Here is an 11923-nt window from a genome sequence, read left to right as displayed (position 1 = left end):
GTTGGTTGAGTTATACTATGATTTAATTAGAAACAATGCAATATAAAATAAAAAATAAAAAATTAAATTAAAAAAAAAAAAACTAAGGTAAATGAGGTGTAGAGAATGAGAGAGGGGTCTTGGGACAGAGAGTTCACCACTAAGCTTTACCTCACTAAACATCTAGTATTTGTTAATTTAGGGGGATTAAATGTTGTAAAACAAGTGTGTGTGCCATTAATTGAAATATTAAACATGGATAACAAAATAAGCATAGATTGTCTAATCAATCTAGTGAGTAGCACAACCTATCAAATTAAGCCATTAACCATTCAATGAAACCCACAATTAATACACACAAGAATCTAAATAAATATACTACTTGCACTCAGAAGCCTGGATCATCAAACAACAAGAACGGATTGTCTACCTATTTAGGAAATTAAAGCAACTACACTACAATTATACTAATGATAAGGAAAATAAACTAATTAAACTAATAAGGTAGCACAATCCATGAAAAAATAAGCATAATCCAATAAAATACAAGAGTAATCAATTAAGCATCATGCATTGACCAACACTAGATCCATTATTTTAATACACATAGACATCCATCAAATGTAAAGAATCAAATGTAAGCTTATAATCATCCATTCCTTTACACATAGACATATAAATAGAATTGAAGTATTAAACCATACAAATCATGTAGAAACAAGATTTATATAAATATGAGGTCAATACAATATTTACAACACAAATCCCCACTAATTACAAAATATTAAAGTTTAGGAAGCAAGCCTAGGGCCATCTCTAGCCCTAAGAGAATGATCTAGCCACTCATGGTTGTTGTCATCCAACTCTCAAGGGCTCTCTTTATGGTTGAATTCATCTTCCTCCTCTTGGTGTTCTTGATGGAAACCCTAGAACATGGAAGAATCCTCCCCAAAATGTGTATATTCTCTCTCTAATCTCTAACCAATGTTTTCAACTAACCAACCTCCTCACTAAAAATAGCCAAATCCCTTATACATGTAGCTTAAATGTCACCCCCAATGGTCAGATCTCGTGCACTTGGACCTCCAAATGATTGCACCATGAGTACACCTTCAATTGGGCGTGAAATCTGTTTTGCACGATTTTTGAGGCAATTCGATCGATCACATTGTTGCTTTGATTAATTGAAGCATGGTGGCGCACTTATTTGGATAAGGACAAAGGCTAAGACATTTATTGCGAAAAGGACAAAATTGGTTATGAGGATAAGATCAAGGAGTTCTACCGATCGAAGAAAAGATTGGATCGATCGAAGAGGAAATTTTCCTGAGGATAAGGACAAAAGCTCGATCCATCAAGGCAGGGTTGGAACGATCACAGTGTAATCGATCATAGTATGGTTCGATCGATCGAACAGGGACAATTTTCACTATTTTGCTTCCACTTTGCTCCTTCTTTCCACTAGACTTTGGATTGTTTCCTCCAATTCTCTAAATTAGCTGATTTGGCTTATTTTGGGGCTAAGTACCTAAAAAGGAGAAAAACATAAAATTAGACTAAAGCGGAGAAATAAGATAAAATCAGGTCCTAGTATACTCAAGATTAAGGGTTTAAATGTGCACTTTTCAGTGCTTATCAAAAAGATTGCTAGTAGATCAAATAACACTCCTCGAATGCTTTGACCCTTTTATAGTGTGATCGCTTCACCTTTGTTCTTCAATATCTGAATTTGTTGTAAAAGAAGTAGATCTGCTTTCTCTGATCATTGTAGATGCAATATTCAATAAACTTTAAACACGATCAGGAATTGAATAACACCTTAAAGTCACTCTTATGTTTATGTGTGTATTCTAGAAATAAAAAAAGAAAAATCACATTTGATTTTCTACAAAATATCTCTCAAATAGGATTTTTAAGAATCAAAAGATGTAATGCAAAAGCCGTATGAACCTACATGAAAATCAAGGTTTTATAGACTTTCAAAGACTTAGATATGCATAGGAAAAGGTAAATTTTCTTGCATAAAGCTTTTGGAAAGAAGTCTATACCAAATAGGAAGTTTAGACAGAACAAGAAACTATTTACCTAAACTGTATTAGCATATGGAACCGGTAGCCACTTTTGGAACCGGTTCCCAAAGGACAGAATGCAATTCTTTGAAGCACAGGTTCTTGAACCGGTTCTGAAGTTTGGTACCGGTTCCTACTAAACATAATTCTAAAATAAGGTTTAAACTTGAAAATTCCCTATTTTGGTAACTTCGAAAAAAATACCATGTATGTATTATCAAACTTAAACAACTTTTCAATTCCGTAACCGATCTCGATTTTGATATGGTAACATGAAAATTACAACTCGACCAAACTTGTTTTGACACCGAAATTAGCCAATTACAAAAATTATATCTCACAAAATACATGTGTATATATGATAAGTGCTTAAATGTTGCACATTTCAGCACCTAAGCTAGGGTATCTCGGTCCTTATATCTATCTTACTTTCATTTTTTAGTTCTAATTTAGGTTTATGTGTATTTCAGGGCAATAAAGTTAAAATGAGCTAAGAATGGTCCATTATGGCCTTTTGAAGTCAAGCTAGAGCATCGGGACAAATTCCAGAAGAAAGCAAGGATGCAGCAAAATGCACTGCGTCCGGACACCAACATCTTGCGTTCAGACGCAAGTCTCCATTACACAATGTCCGGACACAATCCTCCACGTCCGGACGCAAGACTTTTATACATTGCATCCAAATGCCAAACGCTGCGTCCGGACACCAAGCTTCTAGCAGCAATTTAAGTAACGGGTTTGACTTGTTTTGATGGATACGAGATTTGGTCTTTTAGGCTTATTTGTGTAACCTATTGGCTCTAATAGGGTTTGTTATTTAAGGGAACAAGGACCCATTAGTTTAGGAGTTCATTTTTTTATTATTTTTTATTAAGTTTTTATTTTTCTGTAATCGAGATATCACATTTTCTCTAGAAAAATGCGAAAGAGGAGAAACAGAGAAAAAAGCTAGGGTTCTGAGAAAAGCACAAAGAAGAAGAAGCAGCGCAAAGATTATGAAGAAAATGATGGAGATTATTCTATCTTCGAATCCATCAACCATGAATGGCTGATTCTTCAACTTAGGGTTGGATAAACCCTAAGCATGTAACCTAATCTCTCTTTCTTTCTTACTTTTTGGGGATTTATTTGTGTAATTGATGTATAGTCTTAAAATATATGTTGAATTAATTCTTCCATTTGATTATCTACATTAATCACATGTTCTCTTATGTGTGTTTGATTGATAACCAACTTTTACACTTGATTTCTTTATGAATTGAATTTTGTGATGGCTATGCATGGTGTTAATTAGTTGTATTTGTGTATAAATTTGATGAATATTGCTTCTACTTGATGGATGACACTACACAATTAGGTTAGTTCATTGTCTAATTAGTTTAATTTCATGCTTAGTTAGTTTAATTTAAATTTAATTAGTTTAATTGCACTTAATTTCCTAGGTAAGTAGACCATCCATACTTGTGTTTGAATTCCATGCTTCTTGTCACAAATACATTATCCTCTTGATGTATGTTAAAATTGTAACTTGAATTGATGAATCATGTTTTGATTGTATTTGTGTATAAATTTGATGAATATTGCTTCTACTTGATGGATGGCACTACATAATTAGGTTAGTTCATTGTCCAATTAGTTAAATTTCATGCTTAGTTAGTTTAATTTAAATTTAATTAGTTTAATTGCACTTAATTTCTTAGGTAAGTAGACCATCCATACTTATGTTTGAATTCCATGCTTCTTGTCACAAATACATTATCCTCTTGATTGATGTATGTTAAAATTGTAACTTGAATCGATGAGTCATACTTTGAATTGGTGAATTGCACTACACTTAGTTTAATTGTCATAAAGTAGGCAATTCAAGCTTGAAATTGATGATCATACTTTTCTTTGCAAGTATTAGCTACATTTAGATTACACATTATTAATTCCCCAATTAGTTGAAAGTAGTGAGTTAGGGAATGTGCTTAGTGGTGAATCCTATACCCTAAGTCTCTTTCCTAATCTTTTAAACTCTATTTTTTATTGCAATATTTAGATTAAAATTAGTTCTAATCACAAAACAAATCTCTCTTTAGCAATCACATAAGCACTAAAGTAGAATTCAATTCTAAAAATCAATATTTGTTGAGATCTCCTGGGATGATCCCTACTCACTTCATACTTCATAGTATAAGTGTTTAGTGGTTTTATAAATTTTAAAATATGATACCCACTTGACATTATTTCGAAACCTAAAGTGTTGTGCATTATTTTGTGCACATGCTCGGTCGTATCATAGTTTTGGCGCCGTTGCCGGGAATCTAGCGGTTTAAAGAATTAAATTAGACATTAGTTCTTTGTTAATTGTTTACTTTAAAGTCATTTTATTTTTATTTTCTCACTTGATATTTGTCAATTAGGTACTACAAGCATGCTTACTACATCCTTCACATTTTACAACCATGTTAGTACTTAGAATTTAGCACAACGGCATCACATTTATCATTTGAACAAATCATCATCTCTCGACTAGCAACAACATCATGATATAACATTAAACGTGGAATTTAAATGAAGGACATGATAGAAAATATCAATAGAAGGCAAAGTTTAAAGACTTAGATAGAACCCCTACCTCAAAATTGATAGCCAAACAAGCCCTAGTGCAAGCCAAATTCGAAATTTTCCCCGAACCCTAGCAAGATGGATGACAAATGGAAGCTCTCTCCAAGCCCTTTCACTTTGCCTTCATGCTCATCACACAAATCACACTCTAAACCCCTCAAATTTGACCTTGAAGCTTGAAATATGTATGTGTATGTATAGATATAGAGAGAGAGAGGGAAATTTAGAGAGAGAGTGTATGGCTGAAAATGAGAGGAAGAAGGGGTGGTAGCCAACTCAAATTTTTGGTCCCATGGTCCTAAAGAAGCCATGTGTCAAAATCTTGTGGATTTCTAATTTATACTAAGTTACCATCATGCCCCTTCTCTTTCAATGCAAACCCGTCCATGTCCACAAAATATATTCTCTAATAGTTAGATACATGTGTGTGTGTGTGTGTGCACTCGTGTAAAATGGCCATAATGCCCTTCTATACAATGACAAGCCCGGGAGAGGTTCCCGAGCTCGGAAATCGTCTCGACTTTCGAAAAATTCTAGTCATTTTTAACTGACTTAAAATAAATAAAAAATGCATTTCTAAATCCCCTGACTCAAGAAAATAACCTAAACGACCCTTGGGGCCCGTGTGGCATGCAAAATGAGGCACGAAAAATAAATTAAATAAAACACAAAAAAATCCAAAAAAAATCCGGGAATTTACACCCATATATATCACAATCTTTACAGCGGCTGCATCGTCCAGATCAACCATCAAACCCATCATCATTATCAATGGATGCTTCATCAAACCCATCAACCATCAATCCCGTGAAAATTCGAATGAAGATTATGGGAATAAAATAGATAATGGGTTGTTTAGGAAGAGAGTGTGTGGAAATGGCAAGAATGAAGGCTCATAAAGAAAGCCAAGGTCTTTTGATTGTTGTAGGTTTGGAGTTCAGAATAGTATTAATGGGATTGAAGAGAAAGCCATTGAATTCGGTGGGCAGTTACTGCGAAATTAGCTAGGACATAGCAGCGACGTCGAGGTTTAAGGTTAGGGAACAACCACGGTGGCGTGATTTAAGGCAACGGTGGCGGCAAGGTTTGGGGTTAGGGCAATGATGTTGTGCTTCACGGCGACCTAGGTGGTTGTACTTCATGGCAACCTAGGTGGTTGTAGTGACTACGATTTTAGCCAAGACATGGCAGTGACATCAAGGTTTAGAGTTAGGGAACAACCACGGTGGCGTGATTTAAGGCGACGGTGGCAGCGAGGTTTGGGGTTAGGACAACGGTGTTGTGCTTCATGGCGGCCTAATGGTTGTAGCGACTGCAAATTTGGCCAGGATATGGTAGCGACGTCGAGGTTTAGGGTTAAGGAACAACCATGGCAGCATGATTTAAGGCGACAGTGGCAGCGAGGTTTGGGGTTAGGGCAACGGTGTTGTGCTTCACGAAGGGCCAAGGTTGTTGTTGTTCTATTGTGGTGGTGGTGGTTCTTTTGCTTCACGGCGGCCATGGGTTTGGTGGTCTATTTCTTCTATTCTGGTGGCGGCGATGGTGCAATGAGGGTACACATAAGGCAAAAATGTCATTTAAGAATTCTGATATTTTACAATTTAAATATTTAAAAAAATGAAGGGCAATTTTGATATTTTATATTTTTTCAAAGGGTTGATTGGATCTAATTTTTGACAAGACGATGTCATTGTTTAAAAAAAATTCAACTTATATATGAGTTTTTTTATTGCAAAACTCAAAGGAGCGTAATTGCACTTTACTCAAAATAAATAAATAAACTATATGACAAGTATTCAGGAGCGAGTCCTGTTTAAACTCAGCTTGATTAATTTTGACTATTTGGTTCTTTAGGCTTGAGCTGGACACGTACTTATTATATGATAAAATATTGCGAACCAAATTTTTAATGTTATAGAATTATATGTTAAAAATTAATAGTATTATATTATATTATATATATATGTATATGTAAATACTATATATAACACGCGCATGTGTAGCCGGTTTAGAAACTCTTTTGAGAATGGCTTGAAGTGATGGGGGTAGGTAATAATTTAACGAGGAGTGATAAGGGTGGGCATCATGTGCTTTTAGGTATTGGACTAGAGTGGTGGTATTTGTCCTATGGAAACCTTTTTTACCTACCTCTCTGGCTGTCCCCCACAGTGAGGCTTCTGATCCTCATCTCTAAGAGGCTTGTGTTTCAACAACAGACCAATATGGTGAATATTCAAAAACACAGTGTCCCTCAAATTAACTACTCTTTGAATATTCAAACTCATCCAACAATTTCTCTATTAAAGAAAGTATTCATGGTGAGTTTGCATTCTCCGCCATTTTTAGGTTGAGATGATGTAACAAATACTCTTGTTCCCAACAAACAACTTAATGATGGCTTTTTCTTTTTTATTAATTTTTTTTATAGAGACACTATATTTTTTTAATTTTTTTGTAGCTGACTTGATATACAAGGGTATTATAAGAGTTGGTAGGGTGCAAGAGAGAATGCTAAAAGTCAAAATAGAGAGAGAGAGGGAAAGGGCTGGGAGTTTCCATACCCGTGGTCCAGTAGAGTAGAGGTATGAGATAGATGTTCTGAAGAGGAGTTTTCTAGTTCAACATTCAGAAGTCGCATTGAAGCATTGAAGGAACGCTCTTTCTAGATTGTTAGTGACTTACCCGGAACTAATGTTCGGATCTCACCAGTGTCCCTCTAATTTATTTCCTAAGGTGGGTCCAAATGGCCCTAGCCTTAGAAGGTTGAAAAAAAAAGAGAGTAGTTGAGAGTTGCTAGAGAGAATCTCCAACAATATATCTGACAGGAGATTCACAATATATATATATATATATATTTGTTCGGTAGATTCACAATATTTTCATCCACAAAAAAGCTTGACAAAACATGGGCAGCCATAGACTGAGTATGACAACAATATCATGCACAATACGTTGCAATTCCAATGGGAAAGACAAGATCCATTCACCGCAGAAACAATAACTTGGGCATCCCACTCAAAAACTGTGGGTACTAAACTCACAAGAGAAATGATAAAGGTTTATTCAGAGAAGTATAATTTGATGGACTTTATTTTTATATATATATGAAATAGAAACTACAGAGAATGTTAGAATAAAAGTTAGAGATGTGAAGGTCCAAAATAGGGTTCAAAAAACAACGAAAAGCAATTCAACCATAAAAAATAATGGGAACATCTAAACCACGCATTCGTCATTATAGTTAGTGAGACCCTTGGTTTTCTACAAAAGTAGGATTACAATCTTTACACTAAAATAAGGGGTACTAAACTCATATCTATTCATCAAAATAATTGGGTTAATTACAACGACACCCCCTGAGATTTGACATATTGACAACCATATACAACTTAGCTCTTTTTTGGACAAAGACACCCCCTGTGATAATTTTGATCCAAACAAGCCCTTAAAATGTTAGAAAAGACGAAATTGCCCTTTAATATTTAATTCATTTTATGGTAAAATATCAAAACTCATGAAAAGTCAAATTTGCCCTTATATATAGATATGTATATGTATATGTATATGGAAGAGCAGCGGGGAAGATAGAGCACCAGCCGCCACCACCCTCTTCGATGCCGCTACACCCAATTCCCTAACCTCTGCCCGCCACCTAATTGAAGACAACCCAAGAAAAAACCCACCCCTTCGATTTCACCCACCACCACTCACCACTGCCTAGGTTTCCAATCAAACCCCAATTAATTAGTGGCCATCAGAGACTCTTGGTCCGCCGCCGGCGACGACAGACCCTTCTGTCCTTCCTCCCAACGACCACAAAGGCTTTCATATCTCCAATCAAAATCAACCAAATCACCACTCACCACCACTAACACCGCTGTTGTCGTCAATTTCACCACCGTGGATCGTCAATGGAGATGATCCATCTTGGCCACTGGCAAGGTAGATGAGGGCATGTGAATCCGCTTGTCCAACGGATTTCTTGATACAATAAAATGTTTTCAACAACAAGTGGAAGCTTTGACTCGCACCATCTCTCGTCAACCACGGTGCCATCACCACCACCATCTCTCTGCACCCACTGCCACAACCACAGCCACCACCACCGTCCATAACTAGGGCTACAAAACCACCCCCAAATTTTTCTTCTTTCCTTTCTTGCACACACACACACACACACACACATAAATATACATAGAGAATTGAAATTGCTTCTTCCCTTTCTTGCGCACGCACACACATAGATACATATATACACAAACAAATTATGTTCTTCCCTCTCTTGCACACACACATACATAGATACATATACCACAAACACACACATAAACACACCCACCCGAAATTGCACAGAAATTGGGGATTTGTAATTTCTCCATCAAAACGAAGACAAATAATTGAAATCGCCACCACTGCAACCACATATCTAAGAGCAAACGAGCCGCCACCGCTGAGGACGATGACGACTACTCAACCTTCCTCAACCTCTCCCTCATCAAAGCTATTGACAGATCCCAAAATGGCATCGTAGGGCTATGATATCTCTCTCTTTCCATTTTGTATTTTGTGATATTTGGTAGCTCTATTTCGAGCACCATGGTGGTGGGTCTGGTGGCAACTATGGTATGGCTGTGAAATGGGTGGTGGCGGGTGTGAACTGGTCGTGGTGGCTGTTGGTTAGGTTACTAGGGTATTTTGGTCAATTAAAAATAATTGTATTGGATAAATTGGTAATTGAATGTGTCAAAGGATAATAATGTCAATTCACCATGTGTAATGACCATTGGGGTGTTTTTGTTAACTTTATTAAACTTAAGGGGGTGTCTTTGTCCAAAAAATGACTAACTTGTATATAGCTGTCATTATAGCAAACCTCAGGGGGTGTCATTATAATTAACCCAAAATAATTTTATATGAAATTAAAAAAGACTTAAAAAGGAGAAATTCCATCGTACATATTTTTTTGTCAATAACATAATTTTATTAGATTAATCAATGACATTTTGGCCTAATGTATCTTCTCTACCTCTCAAAGTAAATGATTAGGGTTGAAATAACAAATAAGTTGAAAAGGTAAATCTTTTAGAGTAAATGACAAAACTAATCGAAATTAAGATAAGATGAAGTTATTAAAAAAATTAAATTAAATACACAATATTATAGGAGACAAGGCTTTTAACATAAAGTGACCAAAAAAGAGTGAATTCGCTTCGCAGATTTCATTTAATATGATTAAGGCAATGACGAAGAGGACATATTCACATATTTTAAGTTCAAGACATTAGCACATATTTTAAGTTCAGGCATTGATAGTCACTGTCCCAATGCACCAGAAATCATTGGAGAGGAGAGAAGGTGAGGGATTCGAGTTCCATAAGAGACATTTGTGCCTCTGTGTGTATGTATGACACATAATATTTACCCGACGAGAACATATTCACATATTTTAAGTTCAAGACATTAGCACATATTTTAAGTTCAGGCATTGATACTCACCGTCCCAATGCACCAGAAACCATTGGAGAGGAGAGAAGGTGAGGGATTCGAGTTCCACAGTGGACATCTGTGCCTCTGTGTATGTATAACATAGAATATTTACCCGACGAAGACATATTCACATATTTTAAGTTCAAGACATTAGCACATATTTTAAGTCACCGTCCCAATGCAGCAGAAACCATTGGAGAGGAGAGAAGGTGAGGGATTCAAGTTCCATAGTGGACATTTGTGCCTCTCTGTGTATGTATGACAAAATATTTACCCGACGAGGACATATTCACATATTTTAAGTTCAAGACATTAGCACATATTTTAAGTTCAGGCATTGATACTCACCGTCCCAATGCACTAGAAACCATTGGAGAGGAGAGAAGGTGAGGGATTCGAGTTCCATAGTGGACATTTTGTGCCTCTGTGTATGTATGACACAGAATATTTACCTGACGAGGACATATTCACATATTTTAAGTTCAAGACATTAGCACATATTAAAGTCACTGTCCCAATGCACCAAAAACCATTGGAGAGGAGAGAAGGTGAAGATTTTCGTACACACTACAGATATCAAACAACTACATCTGACAGTGACAGTGAATCAGAAGAGCAAATCAATGTTCTATCTGATCAATCTGATTCTGAAGAATTTAATAATTCCGAAGACTCGGAATCTGTTGACGAAGAAATTCAAGCTGAACCACAGCCAGAATCTTCCTCTACCAACAAAAGAAAAAGGGAATCTGACACTGTTTTGGATCAATCATTTTATGGTGATTTTCCTTCAGCAGAAGAGATACTCCCTACAGAAGAAACCACGGTACCAACCGGTACTACTCCGGCAAGTACTAGTAGTCCTGCGAAATCGGTTGAGGGTCAATCATCCTCCGTTAATGATCCCAGTCCATCCTTTACTCGAAAGGATGATCTAAACAAGTACCTAATTGCACAAAATGGTACTTATCTTGATCTTTCACATGTCCCATATAAAGATCATTTAAAAACTATTGACGAATGGGCACAGTCACTAGCCATTCTAGTCAACAAGCAGAAAGCGCACTGGTCAAAGGAACGTTTTCTCGATTACATAGCCTCCTCTTTGAAGATGCAAATTTTGCTCTTTCCAAAATTAAATTATGTGATATTTGTCGTTTTCCTGAATATGTCAAATTATTTACCAAATATTTTCGACGTCCACCCATTACTAGCACAGAACACTGGTTACCACAGTTTTTTGTTAAACTTCCAAGTCCTTGGGATGAATTAGCCACAAAAGGTTATCCAGACTTCTTAGAACGCATTAAGAGAACCAATAACCTTGGTTTTCGAACTAATTTCATTTTACCGACTTATAAACGAAAATTGTTTAGAAGTCCAAAGCCAAAAAATAGGTTAAGAATCAAATCAGCAACACACCAGCCGGACAACGCTGTTGTGATAAGATTCTCCACAAAACTTGGAAAATAGGTTGCTCACCAGACAAATCCTACCCCCAGCATTCTTTTCGCAAAAAGCGATTCAAATGGCGAAAATGGAAGCCTGACAAAAAGCCTGTTCAGAAAAAGAAGAAGTATATCAAACGAAATACTTCAAAAACCAAAGCAAAGGCATCTAGAAAGAAGAAGAAAGGATGCAAATGATATATCTGCGATGAAGAAAGCCACGTCACCCCCAGTTGCCCAAAAAAAGGGTAAAAGAACTTCCAAGATGACTAAAAGGATCGAAACAGAAGATCTTTGTGTCATCTATGGTCATGATCTTTCTGATTCAGA

Source organism: Cornus florida, unplaced genomic scaffold (assembly GCF_030987335.1).
Source record: "Cornus florida cultivar Cherokee Brave unplaced genomic scaffold, ASM3098733v1 CherokeeBrave_3.0.0_Hap2_Chr03, whole genome shotgun sequence".
Lineage (NCBI taxonomy): Eukaryota > Viridiplantae > Streptophyta > Magnoliopsida > Cornales > Cornaceae > Cornus > Cornus florida.
The sequence above is the reverse complement of the archived record's forward strand: the minus strand, read 5'-3'. Positions refer to the sequence as shown.